Raw genomic sequence first — 18,519 nt, 5'->3', positions numbered from 1 at the left:
ATTTGGTCTATTTTCGATGACTTCCTATGCATCGATATTGTTGGCACAAACGAAGTTCTTGAAGCGATTCTTCTAATAGGAAAATCCTTCACCTTCAAAGAAGGGTGGTCGAATAATATTGTATCCTTCAACATTACGATTGACAGAGGATCCCATGGTCTTTACTCTTAGTTGGATTGAGAACAATCACGGTCTTGAGCTCCTGCTCTGATACCAAATGTGAATTCACCTAGAGGGGGTGAATAGGTGAAAGTAGTGGAATATACTAAATAATGCGAAAATAAAAATGTTATCAATGAAAAACAAACAAATAACAAAGATAACATAAGAGATTTATAGTGGTTCGGCCAATACTAACCTACGTCCACTCCTCTCACCTTAGAGAGAATTCCACTAAAAACAAATCCTGAGTATGAGCAAGAGAAATCGTATAAATCTTGATTAAGAGCAAAAGAACTCAACTAATCTTGATTGAGAGCAAGAGGACTCAACCACTCTTGATTGAGAGCAAGAGGACTCACACAACCAACTACTCTTGATTTCGAGCAAGAGGACTCAACCAATCTTGATTCCGAGTAAGAGGACTCAAACTATCATTTAAAATAAAGGGTACTAAAGATTAGAGTTACCTCAACTTTAGTAGTATTTGCTACCTTTCAACTTGAAGCATAATGCCAAGTGTGATGAAGGAGCAAGTGAGGGAATGTGCTTGAATGCTTGATGAAGAATGCACACTTCAATGCTTTGGATGATCAAGTAGTAATGCCTTTTGATGCCTTTAATTAGCTTTTATTAATTGTGTTTAGCTTAATTAAGCTTACCTATTTATAGGCAAAGGTGCTTAAAGCATCCAAGAATCATTGCTAATTTCGGATACAAATCTGTCCTGATCCGGTATGCTGTTTCCCAATTCGATATGCCAGATCAAGGAATCTATCCGTTGACCAACGGCTAATTCATAATGGTCAAAAGCCAATTCGGTATGCTGGATCATGATTCGGTATGCCGGATCATGATTTAGAGCATTCCGTTTGCTCTCTGTGAGCAAAACCCTGAGATTGTGTTTTGCAGAAAAAATGGAATTTAGCATGCCGGATTTGGATTCGGTATGCTGGATCTGGATTCGGTATGCCGAATCAGCTGTTTTGCTGAACAAGTGTAAGTCCTTGGCTGGACTGACTTGGGTCGATTCCATTGGACAAGTCCGGGCCAATTTCTTTGGTTTTAGTCCCTGTGGGAAGAGTCGAAAACAACCTCCTAGGGTCACACTACATGTATGTATGCGTGAGTGTGTGCGATACATTGATTGTGACTTTAACATATGATTTAACAACATAGCACAATTCTAAGTCTTCAATCTTCTTCAAGTCTTGAACTTCACTTCTTTACATGAATGTCTTCAAAGTGAGTTCCTCTAACTTGTCTTGATCTTTGTCTTTAAAACTTGTTCTTCATTCTTCATGATTCTTTAATGTCTTGAAAGATTGTACAAGGTTCAATTTGCTTTAAGTATCAATCTTTTGAATTGAGTGCTCCCCCTCACTTGGTGTTATGCTCTTATCTAAACATCTTAAACAAGAGTTAGTACAATTCGGGATCATCAAAACATATATATCATCATGATAGATGATTAGAGTTTATGTATGAGGACTTTTCCTCAACAACCTCGAGCACGGGATCAAGTCCTAAAGTGTCAAATCAGACATGTGTTATTTAATGTTCAAACTAGTTTTGGATGTCCTAGTGTTGTTCTAGGCTCACTGGTCTGACTCGGTGCTCAGTCTGATATCATTTGGAATTCTCTAGGTCTTGTACTGGGCTTTGGGTCTATATCCCAGTGCATCATCCAGAGAGTGTGGTTTAGGGTCAGTATGGTATTTTACCACTATAGTACATGGTTCACGATCCCAATAGTCTTATAATACAATTCCTAGGTCAGCAGTGCTGCAGGACCAACACAGGCAGGGTTTCCAAGCCCTGTAGGGCCCACTTGGGTACCCAAGGTACAAAAAAATGTGGACAGATGTGAGGAGGGGTATTTTGGTCATTTACCATCTCCTTACACAGTTCACAGGCCATTGGTGGAAAGCCCCAAAGTCAGATCTACAAAATAGCCATTTTTAATTCTCTGGGCGATATCTCTGGGTGATGTGTGCATTGCCTAGTGCATCACCCAGAGAATACAACAAAGTTGTATCACATTGGGCTTGCACAGGGGTTTGGCCCAGGGTTTAGGCCTTACACCTATACCTCACCCAGGTTCAAATGCATCCCATTTCAAGTGTGGGCCCCACATTTTTGAGGAGAGACATTACCTGGAGTCTAGGCTATACATTATGCAGTGGGCTATACAACTGCAAGGGTCTGCAATCCACCTTCGGACCGGTATGTAGGAGAACATCCTCGGGGGTTCTCCACTAAATTCAATCACGGGAGTGATGCTCCACAGTGTGCTTAGATGCCAAGTCAGGGGTTCCTGTCCTTCATTCAAATTCCCATCCAGTTAGGGGCAGGTTTAACACCTAGTATGTCCATTCCCCATATGGCGAATGGAATGGGGCTAAGTACTGAGGTCAGCTCGGTGGCCGGTTGATGAGGTATGTGCGTGAACTTCTGGCATTGTTCGCATGTCTTCACATACTGGATCGCGTCCTTCTGCATGTTTGGCCAATAGAAGCCCAATCGAAGTTGTTTGAGTTAAAATAAAACCGCAAGCGTACGAGTCAATCATAGCTACGGGTCGAACACGAGGAGATATACGCCACTCTATTTAACTAACTTAAAAGCAATGCAAAGTGAACCAAAATTAATTAAAGCACTAAATAAACTAATGGCAATTAAACTAACGGATCCTAACTCACAAGCATCTAACCTATCAACTAACGCAAATTGGAAGGAATAAAAGAATAAAAGAAACCTATCAAACTAATGCAAATTGGAAGTAATAAAAACGCAGCCACACATCCACATCCACATAAACAAAATAACCACATACGTAAAATAACCACATAAAAGAAAAATAAAAGAAATAGAGGGAGAATAAGAAGAAGAGAGAGAATGAGATAGAGGAGAGGGAGAATAAGGTTAGGGGTTTAGAGAATGAGGTACCTTGATGTGCTTGAACCGAATTGAACTTGCTTGCATGAATACTTGAATAAACTTACCATGGCTTCCTCTTCTAAATCTCCAAGTCTTATCATCAACATAGGAACTTAGACTAAGAAGCTTTAAACTAGAACTATTACAACCATATTGAAGACATTAAAGCATGAATTAAACCTAGTACAACCATTAAACTAGACTTATGAAATCAAAACTAAGAACTAGAAAGAACTAATCTTATGAAATCAAAACTAAAAAAACTAGAAAGCCAAAAATCACAATTTAGAAGGGAAAGAAGAGAAGAAATTTCACTAAATGAATGAACAACTTTGACAAGAGAGGTAGGGGGTATTTATAGGGGAAGGGGAGAAGAAATAAGAGAAGAGAGGAGAGGGAGAGGAGCTCCACGATTTTGGAGCTCCTCTCCTTCAAAAAATCGTGGAGAGGAGAGAGAGTGTGAGAAGAGGATCCAAAAATAGAGACTATTCCCTTCTCCTTTCTCCTTTACAATGCCTTTGCTCCTAAGAAAAAGAAAAAAAATGGAAAGAGGGAGAGAAGAGAATATTGTTTACATAAGCCTTCTATTTCTACAAAAGTAAATTTCTAATTCTAACTTGTGCTTCCTTTTCTTTGTAGATATCTTCTCCAAGCAATAAAATCAAAGCATGTTTGATTTTTCAACCTTCAATAGATGAGAAAATATCTTTCAAAATAAATCTATCCCAAGTGAAATTTCAAGAATGCCCTTGAAAAGTTGGAGGAGAGAGAGAGAGTGATGACTAGGATTGTGATGACTAGGATCCCACTCAACCAAATAACAAAATCCTCAATGTGTCCTCTAAAAATCATGGGGCATTAAATGCAACCCAATAAAATCATGGACAGTAGTGGGCCTTCAAAATTATGGAATCTAGTGGCAGTGTGGGTCCCTCCATGCAGGTAGCAGTCCTTCTATCTCTTTAAGAATGCAAAATTTCCAAAACGGCCCTATACTTACAGTAGATCTCCACCATTGCTTAGAAATATCTTCTATAATGTCAAAAATTTCCTTCGGCAGTGGTAGAATGACTATGGGCTTGCACTACGGCTCCTTTCTGACCCATTATCTTTTCTTGGGCTGAAAAGAATAATCAACTGTACGGTGGGCTAGATAAATGCGTACTTGCATTCCATCACGTCCAGCTTGCTCCAAATTTAGTCTTCTTTACAACCATGGAAAGAAAAATGACAACTTTACATGTAACTTGGGACATGCAGCTCCCGATAGTCCAGAATAGCCCAAAATAGCCCAAAACTTGAAAAACACAAGAAAGCACCAAAGTAACTCTGTCAAATGTGGTAAAATGTATGCTATATGCCCTAAGATTTCACACATAAATGTGCTCATCAGGAGTACCTTATAGGCTAGATTGCGACCTCCCATGTGATTGCCACATATCCCTCTGTGTACTTCCGTAAGAGTGTACTGGGTGCGACTAGGCGTTAGACATTTTAGCAATAGAGATGACACCGACCTTTTATACAGTTCCCCTTCAATCAGGGTATATCTCGCTACTCGTCCTAGTATCTTTCGCGCCTCGACCTTATCCTCGGGCAAGCTGTCGTCCCTTAGGTAGGCGATGATTGGGTCCATCCAGCTCGGTTCCATCTCAATCGGTGCGACCTCTTTTGTCTGATAGGAGGGCTCGAGCAGATTTTCAATATATAATGACCCATCCAATTGTGCTAACTCCTCGTTCGAGAGGCGTGAGAGCGCATCAACTGCAGCGTTCTCATCCCTCGATACTTTATTCATTTGGAATGTCTCGAACGAATCGACTAGTTCTTTTTCTTTGGCTAGGTATGCCGCCATCCGATTATCCTTTGCCCCGTAATCTCCGCTCATCTGGTTCACAACCAGCTGAGAGTTGCTTTTCACTACCAATCCCTTGACCTGGATGGCCTTGGCTGTCTTTAGTCCAGCTATCAGCGCTTCGTACTCAACCTCGTTGTTGGATGCTAGGAATCTAAAAAGTAGTGCGAACTATATTTTGAAGCCTTCTGGACTCGTTTGTATGAAGCTTACTCTAGTGCCCCTTGAGTTGCTCGAGCCGTCCACAAACATGGTCTAGGACGGTTCCGATTTGACCTCTTCTTCAGCCCATTCTGTAGGGTTAGGCTCAGTCTCTCCTTGTGTACACTCGAGCATGAAATCGGCCAAGACTTAGCCCTTGATGGCCTTTTGAGGCTTGTACTTGATCTGATATGCTTAGCTCTACTACCTAGGCCCCAAGTCTCCCTGACACGTCTGGCTTGTGTAATACCTATTTCAGGGGCTGGTCTGTCATTACTGAGATTGGGTAGGCCTGTAAGTAGGGCCTTAGCTTTCTCGCTGCTTTGACCAGTGCAAACGCGAGCTTCTCGATCTTTGGGTAGCAGCTCTCTACTTCTAACAAGACGTGGCTGACATAGTAGATCAACTTTTGTGACCCATTCTCTTCCTTGACTAAGGTCACGCTCATGGCCACGGACGATGTTGCCAGATATATCAGCAGTTCTCCTTTTGGGTCAAGTCATGCCAACAGGGGTGGGTTGGCCAAGTATGTCTTTAAATCCTCAAATGCCTTCTGGCAGTCCTCAGTCCATATAAAGTCTTTCACCTCTCTCAGATTTTTTAGTGTTTTGAAGAAGGGTAAACACATATCTCCAGATCGCGACATGAATCTGGCTAGGGCCGCTATCCTTCCATTCAACCTCTGTACTTCACGGACCATCCTTGGTGGGCTCATCTCCTGTATGGCTTGTATCTTGGCAGGGTTGGCCTCGATCCCCCTTTGGGATACCATGTACCTAAGGAACCTACCCGACGAGCTTACCCCAAAGGTGCACTTTGATGGGTTTAGCTTCATTTGGTGGGTGCGTAGTACCTGGAATACTTCGTCGAGGTGGCTAAGTGGTCCTCTGCCCGTATGTTCTTCACTAGCATATCATCCACGTATACTTCCATATTCCTGCCTATTTGGGCTTCGAACATCTTATTGACCATTCTCTAATAGGTCGCCCCTGTATTCTTCAAGCCAAAGGGCATGACCCGATATCAAAAATCCTCCTGGTCTGATCGGTAGGCCATGTACTTCTCATCACCTTCCTTCATCAGGATCTGATTATATCCTGAGTACGCGTCCTTGAAACTTAGCCTTTCATGTCTTGTCGTCGTGTCTATCAGGAGATCTATCCTGGGGAGAGGATATTCATCTTTTGGGCAGACTTTGTTGAGGTTGGTGTAATCTACACACATCCTCCATTTCCCGTTCGGCTTCGGTACCATCACTACTTGTCACACCCCAAACTACCCCCTGGGAGGATTAGGTAGGTGACCCGAATTGCGTAACGGCAATCTGCCAAATCCCACGGATCTAGAAGCAGTTAATACATTCATGGTCCCACATTCATCACATTACTAAAGGTAAGATCAGAGTGCTGCAGATAAACTACAATTATAATAATCAAAGAGGAAGCGTAGCAATACGAGAATGAGGTGATATGTATATATATAGAGTGTTCTGAAACATTCCCACCCAGATACAACCCACAAAGAGAAACAAAGCTGACAAAAGCTGAAAGACTGAAATACATACATATTTATATATACAGGGTGAGTTAACTCAACCCCAAAAAGAAAAAGAACTAACACTGCACCACAAGCAAGACGGGGATAAACTCCTGACAGATACAAAAAGGAGTCCCCAAGACAAAATGCATCAAGTGCACTCCTCAACGGTCTTCATCAATGACCACCGAGAATGCACGCATCATCAGCACGACCTCCATCGGGGTCCACACCAATATCATCGTAATAACTAGGGCTCTCCTCCTCTTAATGAGCCTCTATGCCACAGCGGCATCGATCTGCAAAATCATCTAAAGAAAAATAATGTATAACAAAGTGTGAGCCCCACTGAGCTCGTGAGCAAAATATATCATCATGCATGCACCTGCAACCACAATCCACATGATCCTACATGATATGCACGTCCATATTAATTATTAGCCACCTAGCATTACAACTAAGTCAGGTTAGTGCTACTATAATCCCCAATACATGTATCCCTGGTGCGGGATTGGTTACCCCTTCCCACAATACACCTATTGAGTTTTCGGAGAGGACCAGTCAGCTCCCGTATCCATTCACCAAGGTCAGCCCGACCGGCCCTCTGTGATTAACCTGTAGGGCAATCCATTCATTTTCTCTTTTCTTTTCTTTTCTGGCTTATAGCCCATATTCACCATTCCGGTGTAAACATATTTCTTTTCATTTCTTTTCTCATATATACATATGGTCACCCTCACAGGCATCCAACACCTTAACCCCTGTTGGCAAGGGTGCGTAGCACGGGTGATGAAACTCTAACCCCATGTCTATATGGCATCCTATGAGTCAGGCGGTGTCAACCGTATCCCATACTACGGGCTACCACAGGCCTAATTTCCATGCCGACTACGGCATCTAGTCTAACATTCACAATCATCAGATAAAATTCATAGTGTTGATCAACAGACAGCCAATGTGTAATAATTTGAGTAATTGAACAAAATTAGATAACACAACATTTATAATTTAAGATTCTTAATTGCCGACATAGTAACATAGTTACATATACATATATGATAATACTTCACTCACTTGAGTCTGGTTCTAAGAACTTGGTTGCAAATTCAGTTCCAACTGCAGTCTGGTTGTAGGGCTTGAGCGCGGGATCAAATCCTAGATGTAAATCAGAAATTGTCATTTCAATATTTCAGTCTGTCTTTGGAGATCCTAGGGTTGATCTAAGCTCACTGGTAGGGATGTAAAAGGATCGGATTCGGATCGGACACGGATCGGATGTGATCGGAGCCGGATATTCCCTGGCCGAATACGGATACCTCTAAACGGATTCGGATGCGGATCGGATTCGGATTTTCGACCATCCGTTTACATATCTGCCTTGTGTAACCCGGACCTTCCTCCCCCTAGCGGATACAATTCTCTCTCAATCCATATCTCTTAGATCATGATTCTCTTTTCATCATATTCTAGAACTTGTTTAATCTTCAAAAACCCTAAAAATCATTATTTACTTAATTTTTTATTATTAAGTATTCGGATTTTTTTTCGGACGGATTTTAATCGGAGTATTCGGATTTTTTTCCGGATATCTCTAAACGAATACCGATGCCCCTAAACGAATACGGATGCGAATTCGGATTCGGATTTCGGTTATCCATTTACATCCCTACTCACTGGGCTGACCCGGTGTACAGTTGGTCTTCACTTGGAATTCTCCGGGCCTTGCAATGAGCCTTGGGCCTATGTCCCGGTGCATCATCCAGAGATGGTGGCCTAGGGGTGAAATAGTCATTTATAGTATTGGTACCTGACCCTAGGTCACAATAGGCTCACAGTGCTGTCCCTAGCTTGGCAGTACTGCAAGACTAAGCACAAGCAGGGTTTCCAAGTCCTGCGGGACCCACTTGGGTTCCCAGGCATTCCCTCATATGGATAGATGTGTGGATGGGCATTTAGGTCATTTCCCACCTTCCCACACAGTACCATGGCCAATGGGTGAGGTCCCCCAAGTCAGAACATCAAAATAGAAACAATTCATTCACTAGGCGATGTCTCTGGGCGTTGGGTGCATCGCCCAGAGATTTCAAAACGAGATTTGGCTGAGTTTCCAAGGTTGTTGGTTATGGGCAGTGACCAAATTCGTCCCCCAGGCATGTTAGGGTATTAGGTGACCCCAGGAGTGATCTTCACTTTGGTCTATGTGGATTTTCCACTAGGCCCACCACTTGGCTGCCAGAGGCTGCCCAGACAGCTCAGTGAATAGTAGCACAGGGTTCTCTCTAGGTATGAAACTCAGTTTTAGCTGCATGCAAAGCTGGAAACAGATGTAAAATGATGATCCAAGGCTGCGACCACCTAGAGCTAGGTCCCACGCTGTCAGGGCTTGCATCCAGGGCTCCAAACAACCAACTAACAGTGAAACTGGGCAGTGCAGCAGTGCACAGCCAGGTTTCGGTTCCCAAACTAGTAAAATAGACCTGTAAAATTACCTAAAATTCCCAGATCTTCCATGCTTCATACTTGCATGGCAGATCTGGAGCAATTCTACGCAGTTCCCAGCTATTTTGGGCTGCCAGAGAGCAAAAAATCATCCAAAACACAGGCATCAAAGGGAGCAGCAAGTATGGACAAAAATTTGTATACCTGAGCTGAGCTTGGGTACCATGAAATCAGAGCTCAGATGTGTGAGCTACTCCTCCCTTTCTTCTTCTTCTCCCTCTCTTTTGCTCTCTTTTCTTTCTTCTCCCTTCCCCACGATTTGAATAGTAGCCAAGGGTTTAAATGAACCCATGGCACTACTATTTACAGGCCCAGTCCATACTAGGGCCTGTTTGGCTACTAAGGCCTCTTTTAAGAATGCATTTTTTACTGCATTCACAGCTATTCTGCGCACACTAGTAGGGTCCACAATGGTCCAAGGGTATGAGGTGGTCCCTTAGACTCCCCTCTACTTATGGAGGGTGCCCATGTCCAATATGAGTGGTCCCCATAATTTAAAATCAATTTAATATGCTGTTTTGCACTCTGGGAGATGTCTCTGGGCTTTGTCTGCATCGCCCAGTGCATCGCCTAGAGATTTCAGCAAGGCTTAATCTCAGTGGGGCTGGCATAGGAGTTTGACCCATGGTTAGGGCATTGTCCCCACATGCCAATTAGAGTTTTTTACACACTTTTCCAAGGGTGGGTCCCATAGTTATGGATAGGAGAGAGATTACCTGAGGTCCAGGCCATACATAATGCCGTGAGCTGTGCAGTTGCAGGGGTCAGCTGTCCATTTTCTGACAGGTATATAGGAAGACATGCACAGGGTTTCCTCATCAATTTCAACCACTGGAGTGATACTCCATAGTGTTCTTGGTTGCCTGGTCAGGGGTTCCTATCCTTCATTCAAAATTCCAGCCAGTCAGGAGCAGGGTTTGACACTACATTAGCTAGCCAGGTTGGGAACTGCTCTTCTCGGATGAAGCCCAATGCTCTTAGCTTTTCTATCTCTTCTTTCAACGCGGCCTGTCATTCTGGGGTGAAGCTCCTCCTTTTTTATTGAAGTGGCTTCTTGGTAGGATCCACGTGCAAGGCGTGCTCTACAATGTTGCATGGGAGGCCTGGCATGTTCGCCATCGTCCAGGCGAATACATTGGCATTCTTTCCATGGAAAGACCCGAGCTCTCTTGCTTCTTCTTCTTTTAGTAGGGCCCCAATTTCAACAGTCTTCATGGGGTCCTGTTTGTCAATTGGAATTTCAACGAGTTCTTTAACCAACTCGCTCCGCTAATAGTGTTGATCCCCCTCATGGTTGTCCCTGACTTCTACCGTGAAGGTCGTCCCTCTGTAGTTACCTTTAATCTGCTTCAGAAAGGTAGCATGGTAGTCTCATGCTATCTTCTGCTCAGTTCGACACTCTCCTATGTCGTTTGGGGTAGATAATTTGACCTTCAGATGCTTAGTGGAGACCACAGCCCCCAACTCGATCAAGCTCGGCCTCCCCAATATGACATTGTACGCTGTCGCGACCCAAACTACCATAAAGTTGACCTTTACAATTTTTTGGCATGGGGCAGTCCCTACTGTCATTAAGAATTTGACCGACCCCTCGATCGGGGCGGGTACCCCTGAGAACCCGTACAAGAGCGCGATCTCGGGCTTCAGCGTGCCTGGCTCAAACCCAAACTATAGGTAGGCATCGTACGATAACATGTTTACTGATGCCCCGATGTCCACCAGATTCCTGTGCACCAGTCGGTTGGCTATAACTGCCTGAACCACGACAGCATCATCGTGTAGCTAGCTTAGCCCCTCAAGGTCTTCATCGGAGAAGGTAATTGTTGGCTCAGTTCGTGCTTTCTTCTCGGGTACTTCCGCTACAGCCACGGACCGTGCTTTGGACTTTACTTTTCGGGACGACTCCTATCCTGGGCCTCCCAGAATGGTGAGGATAGCTGGGGCATTGGAGGTGTTGGCCTTGGTGCCAGTTCCTCGATTATCTCTCCGGTCATCTCGTTGGTCGTCTCGGCGATCTCGCTCATCTCTTCCTCTGGGTCAGTCATCCCTCTTAGGGTCGTTCTCCACATCGTCTTGGCCCCAAGGATTATTCTTTCTATCCTCCTTGACGTATCTCTGAAGGTGCCCCTTTTGGATCACATCCTTGATTTCTCTCTTTAGTTGGCGGTAGTCTTTGGTGTCATGACCGACGTCTTGGTGGCTCTGATACCACACTGTAGGTCAAACTACAGTCCTGGTATCATGTCATAGTTCCCCTGGGAAATCAATTATAAACCAATTAGTTACCAATCTTTCATGGTTCCCTTGTGAAACCAATAACGAGGGTCTGTTGGTCCAGTACGGCTTGAGCTCAGCTTAGGGTAAGTGTCCCTTGTTTCAGTTATCGATCTCTTTCCTGCTTGTTTTACACGAGCTGAGCTTCTGACTTGTGGTTTTTATCTCTTGCAGTGGATTTCCAGGTGGATGTGAGGTCGCTCCGATCATCTGCTTCAAAGCAGAAGAAGAAGGCGATCGAGGAGCAAACTTAGTGCTCTAAGGTCCCGGCTACCGGTGGCCCCTCCAAGGTCCCTCCAAAGGACAAGGTCTCCCCTCCTCCTCTGAAGGTCCCTCCCAAGGACCATCGTCTTCCTCCCAAGAGGACTCGGGACGATATCATCGATCTCGAGAAGGGGGAGTCATCGAAGAAGATCGCCCTCGAGAAGACCCCTCTCACCACTACCCAAGGTGCTAGCAGCTGCAGCTCATCCCAGGTTTCTGGGATGGGGGCATGGTGCCGAATAAACTTCTGATGAGCACATTTATGTGTGAAGTTATTCCATTTAATTCTGCATTTTTATCTGCTTAGAATGGAGCTACCTTGGGTATTTTCTTTCTTTTTCAGGGTACAAGGGTATTTTATGCGATTTCATGCTATTCTGGACTATCAAGAATCATATCTTCTTATTTACACGTTAAGTAGTCCAGTTTTTTTTCATGGTTGCAAAGAGGGCTGAATTTTAAGCAAGATGGACATGTTGCATTAAAAGTACGCATTGGTTTCGGAGTCCATTCATGCGATTATTCTTTTTGGGTCAGAAAAGAATAATGGGCCGAAAAATGAGTTGAAATGCAAGCCTGAGCCCAGAACCAAGGGAGATTGGCTGGCATAATACAAGTGGGCCCCTCCTTCATTGTTGGATGAATTTCCTCCCCTATTTTCTCTCTCTTCTATTTTATTTTCTCTCCTATTTTCTCTCTTCCATATATTTTATTTATTTTTCTTTTTCTTCTTTCTCCCATTCACTTTTTTTTTGTTTTTTTATTCAAACCCCACACGGTTTCCACTTTCCTAAATATATTTTATCCTCCTAATTCCCCATTTCGCACGTTCCCTCTCTCTCTCTCTCCTCCCCATCTTACATGTTCTCTCTCTCTCTCTTAGTTTCCTATTCCAAACCCTATTCTATCTTTTTTTTATTATTTATCTTTTTCTAATTTTAAAAAGCTATTCTTTCCATCTCCTCACGTTTTCTCTCCCATATTTCTATCTCCCACCCAATCCCATATGTTGCCCATATCCCTTCTCCTCTCTCACGTTCCTGACCTCTCTTACATCTCCCTTACAAACACTACCCCTAATTCCCATTTCTCTCACGGATTCTCTATCTCTACACTCTCCTCTATCTCTCACATTCTCTTTTTCTTTTCTTATTATTATTAAATTCTATTTAAAAACAACAACTATAAAAAGCACAAACAAATTGGGAGAGGGATTCCAAGGCAACAATCAAACCGTGCTTTCTTTCTCTTCTTCTTCTTTCTATTTTCTTCTTTCTTCTTGTTTATGTTTTGGATTTTGGGTTCCACAAGGGGAGGAGGATCACTGTTCCAGCAGCTTCATCTTCATAGATCGTCATCACCATTGCTGCCCTTTGTCTCTTAGCATCATGATTGGCTAAGTTTCCTCTATCTTTAGGTGTAGATGAACTAATGGTGTTTGCTATTAAAAATTCTAGTTTGTATTCTTAATTGCTTGATGTTGAGACCCCATCCCTATTTGGATGATTTTAATTGATGTATTTAGTTGAAAAATTCTGTTTCTGTGATTCATTATTTTTCATTCAAGCAATGGTATTTTGTTCTTATGTGGTTGTACCGATGATGGATTATAGTTGAACGAACTAAGCGTGCCAAGCCCTATAAGCGAAGTACGATAGTACTCGTCAAGATAGTCCATACCTAGGAGGAACCGTATATTCTATGGTATTATTAGGCCTGTGGTTATAATAAACCAAAGCATGCAACCAAATTGAATAGCAACCCATTGGGGATTCGAACCCTAAAGATAGTCTTCTCCCGTATTTGCATATCGTTGTTGGCTTAGATTCGTTTCTTTCTTTCGTAGTTTAAAATCAGATTTATTGCAATTTAATTTTCATCACATTCATCTAACCATCTTAGTAAGTTAGCCTTCCAGCTCCCCGTAGATCGACCCCTTACTTGCTATTTGCTAGATAAATTTAGGGTTTTATTTTTGACCGATTAACGACATGATCAAATTTTGGCGCCGTTGCCGGGGAACCGAAGCACGGTTGCTAAGATTGATTGAGTTGTTTTGTGTTACTTTGTTTTAGTTTAAATTTTATAATTGCAGAATTTTTATTATTATTTTTTTAATCTCTTCATTAGGTTAATTTTAGTATACCTAACATTCTCTTTGTTTGTGCAGGAAGCCGAGTAGATCGAGCAAGGACAAGCTGTCCGTTTGGTTTACTTTTAATTCCTAGACTAGACTTTATGTAATTAGGGTTATTTTATGTAATTTTGTTTTTAATTCCCCCAGCCCCTTGAGATCATATGTGTAACCGTTCATCGGGGCGGCACGTGGAATCGCTCAACCGCCAACACCAGGTAAGTATTTTCGTTAGTTTTAAATTAGTCATTTTTTTTTTTACTTTTTAGTTCTGATTCTTATTTTTTATTGAGTTTTTTTTTATTTAGTTATTACATTTTAATTTCTAGTTTTAATTTCTGTTTAATTACCACGTTCAACCTGTGTTGTGTTTTATGCACCCCAACCTGACTTCCCTTGACCTAGAAATAGAGCGATCTATGGCTAGACCTAAGGATAAGGATAATAGTAATAAAATGGGTGACGAAAACCAGCCAGGAAGGCCGTTGAGTGAGCACTTCACTCCAACTGCCTATACCCCTGCATCTTGTATTCAGTTGCCTGCCATTCAGGCTGCTCAATTTGAGATCAAGGCCAACATCATACAGATGTTACCATCCTATTATGGACTTGCTAATGAGGAACCTTACAAGCATCTTGATGAGTTCTTAGAGGTGTGCTCTATAGTCAAATTCCAAAACCTCCCTGAAGATGCCCTAAAGTTACTCCTATTCCCATTTTCCCTAAAGGACAAAGCCAAATACTGGCTCCATTCCCTAGATTCGGTTAGGATTTCTACATGGGTGGGAATGTAGCAGGAATTTCTAAAAAAAATTCTTCCCCATTGGCCGAAGTAATAGCCTTAGAAGAGCCATTACTAGTTTCTTCCAATTAGTGGGCGAACAATTTCATAAAGCATGGGAGAGACTCAAGGAATTACTTAGGAAGTGCCCCCACCACGCTATCCCGAAATGGCAGTTAGTCCAGTGCTTTTATGATGGCGTCCATAACCGATATAGGTAGATTGTAGACTCCTCTTGTGGTGGAACATTTATGCACAAGAATGAGATGGAAGCATGGGATCTTTTTGAAACCCTTAGTGAGAATTTCCAACATCATGCTTTCGCCTCTCGGACTAAGATTCCACACACAGGGCAACCAAAGAAGGGTGGTCTCTATGAGATCAACCCAATTGTAGAGATGACTACTAAGGTTGATATGTTGTCCAAGAAATTGGACTATCTAATGTCTGTAGGATAGCATTCTATGTCCCCTTTCCCAATGAGTTTTCCTCCACCCAATTAGACTGAAGCCTGTGCCTTATGTGCTAGCCCTAGTCATTATGTGACGGACTGTCCTTTGGCTGCACAATACCCTAAATTTGTTCAGGAACAGGTACAAGTAGCTCAAGGTTTCCCTATATCGGGTAATGATCCTTTTTCCAATACCTATAACCCGGGATGGCAAAACCATCCAATCCTTTCATAGAGAAACTCAGTACCTAATAATCCTCCAAACCCACTATATAGGCCACCATTTAATGTTCAATCTACTGCCTATAGGAGTGGAAAACCACCATATCCTCAACCCCGACAGAATCAATCCTTTGAGGAAAAGGTGCTAAAAGCATTAAGTGGGCTCGAACAGAACACACAGCTGCTACACTCACATACTCAATCCATTAATAAGCTAGAGAACCAACTAGGTCAACTAGCTTATGCTATAAGTAGGAGGGAGGATGGCCAATTGCCAAGTCAGCCAATAGGTAACCCAAACAATCAAATGGGTCTAGGGAAAGAACAGGTCCAATCGATCACAGTCCTAAGGAGCGACAAAAGGGTGGAAAAACCTGATACACCCTTAGCAACTAATGAGACGTTGCCTACTAAGTCTCAAAGCCAAGGAGAGGCTGAGTCAACCCTAGAGAATTCTGGTGGTGGTGTAGAAACACATGAGTCCATTATTGAAACACCACCTGTGGAAATCGCTCATCAATTCCAAAGGAAGGGGCTGCACATTCCCATTGTGGAGGGACCATCACCTAACTCTTACATTCCAAAGGTTCCTTTTCCCCAAGCCCTTTAAACATCAGCCCCAGACTATTTGGATAAAAAGGGTGCAAAGATGCAAGAGATGATAGACTTGTTCCAACAAGTTCGCATCAATCTCCCCCTTTTGGATGCTATCAAGCAAGTTCCTGTATACGCTAAGTTTTTGAAAGACCTCTGCACCCAAAAGCGTAAGTTGAGAACTCAAATCCCTAAGACCGTCCATTTGACTGAACATGTTAGCTCTATAATTTTCAGCCACCTACCCTCTAAGCTTAAGGATCCAGGTGCGCCTCTTATTTCTTGCATCATTGGAGATCTCTCCATAAGTAGGGCACTACTTGATTTAGGGGCTACTGTGAATATTTTGCCTAGTTCAGTCTATGAAAAATTTGGTTTAAGAGATTTGAAACCCACTCTGGTCATCCTTTAGTTGGCTGATCATTTAGTCGAGACACCTCGTGGTTTGTTAGAAGATGTTTTAGTGAAGGTGGAAAATTATACTTTCCTGTGTACTTCCTTGTCCTGGATATGGATACAGCCACCACAGCCAACCCCTATCATTTTTGGGTGCCCCTTCTTAGCTACTGCAAATGCTTGCGTAAATTGTAGATTGGGTGCCATGGTCATCTCTTTTGGGAATAAGAAGCTTAGGCTTAACATCTTCAATGCATCCTTAGGTTCCATTCAAGAAGAAGAGTGTTTTGCATTGGATTTATTAGATGAAGTTGTGGCTGATCACACTTCGCACATGTTTATTGATGACCCTTTGCAGCACTATATAATGTTTAGGGAGGAGTCTGAGGCATATACTGAAGAGGTGCATACTTTGCTAGATTCCTCACTCTCGTCAGAATGGCCACCTTGGACAGTTAGGTTTGAGCTCCCCCCTTTGGTTACATCTCCCCAACCTTCTTCTTTAATATTCCCTCCAAAGTTGGAGCTTAAACCTCTCCCTTCCACCCTTAAGTATACATTTTAGGGGAAGGAGAGACCTTGCCTGTTATTATCTCATTCGATCTTTCGTCCAGGCAAAAGGCTCAACTTTTGGAAGTTCTTTCTAAGTATAAGGCCGCCACTGGTTGGTCCTTGGCTGATCTTAAGGGTATTGACCCTTCAGTCTGTATGCACAGGATCTATTGTGAGGAGGGAGCAAAGCCCTTTAGGGATCCACAGCATCGTCTGAACCCTAATATGAGGGAAGTAGAAGAACAAAGTAGTAAAGTGGCTTGATGCTGGCATCATATACCCCATCTCGGAGAGTCAATGGGTCAGCCCCACTCAGGTTATCCCTAAGAAGTCCGGCATCACAGTTGTCACACCCCAAACCACCCCCTGGGAGGATTAAGTAGGTGACCCGAATTGCGTAACGGCAATTCGCCAAATCCCACGGATCTAGAAGCAGTTATTACATTCACGATCCCACATTCATCACTTTACCAAAAGCAAGATCAGAGTGCTACAGATAAACTACAATTATAATAATCAAAGGGAAAGCATAGCAATACGAGAATGAAGGTGATATATACATATACAAGTGTTTTGTAACATTCCCACCCAGATACAACCCATAAGGAGAAACAAAGCTGACAAAAGCTAAAAGAAGAAATACATACATATATATACAGGGTGAGATAACTCAACCCCAAAAAGAAAAGAAAACTAAAACTGCACCACAAGCAAGATGGGGATAAACTCCTAATAAAAACAAAAAGGAGTCCCCAAGACGAAAAGCATCAAGTGCACTCCTCAACGGTCTTCATCAATGACCACCGAGAATGCACGCATCATTGGCACGACCTCCATCGAGGTCCACACCACTGTCATCATAACAACCAGGGCTCTCCTCCTCGTAATGAGCCTCCATGCCATAGCGGCATCCACGTGCAAAATCATTTAGAAGAAAAACATATATAATAGAGTGTGAGCCCCACTAAGCTCATGAGCAAAACATATCATCATGCATGCACGTGCAACCATAATTCACATGATCCTACATGATATGCAAGTCCAGATTAATTATTAGTCACCTAGCAATACAACTAAGTCAGGTTAGTGCTACTACAATCCCCAATATATGTATCCCTGGTGCGGGCTTGGTTACCCCTTCCTGCGATACACCCATTGAGTTTTCGGAGAAGGTCAGCCGGCTCCAGCATCTCCCTACCCAGGTCAGCCTGACCGATCCTCTGGATTAACTCCTGTGAGGTAACCAACTCAATATCAAATCACCCGAACCGGTGCATAATCATCATATGTGGCATTCCGCCAAAAAAAAATTCACCTTTCGGTGCTTCCCAAGCTTTTAGCCCGAGGCTTCCCGAGAAATCTGCCCTGGGGCATCCTAGCTGTGCTGAGGCTTCCCGGCGTAAACACCTCTAGGGTTTTACGGTAGTCCTCACAGTTATCCAACACCTGAACCCTTGTTGGTAAGGGTGCATAGCACGGATGATGAAACTCTAGCCCCATGTCTATATGGCATCGTATGAGTCGAGCGGTGTCAATTGTATCCCATACTACGGGCTACCACCGGCCTCATTTCCAAGCCGACTACGGCATCTAGTCTAGCATTCACAATCTTCAGATAAGAATCATAGTGTTGGTCAACAGACAATCAATGTATAATGATT

General features: G+C 43.0%; 1 non-coding gene across 1 annotated transcript; it reads right to left on the bottom strand.

Moving 5' to 3' along the window:
• Positions 1–14,699: 14,699 nt before the first annotated feature.
• On the bottom strand, positions 14,700–14,806 carry LOC122663510. The gene has a single exon (XR_006333175.1). It is a non-coding gene; the product is annotated as a small nucleolar RNA R71 (small nucleolar RNA).
• Between the last annotated feature and the right edge of the window lie 3,713 nt (positions 14,807–18,519).

Source organism: Telopea speciosissima, chromosome 5 (assembly GCF_018873765.1).
Source record: "Telopea speciosissima isolate NSW1024214 ecotype Mountain lineage chromosome 5, Tspe_v1, whole genome shotgun sequence".
Lineage (NCBI taxonomy): Eukaryota > Viridiplantae > Streptophyta > Magnoliopsida > Proteales > Proteaceae > Telopea > Telopea speciosissima.
This window is presented reverse-complemented; position numbering and strand designations above follow the sequence as displayed.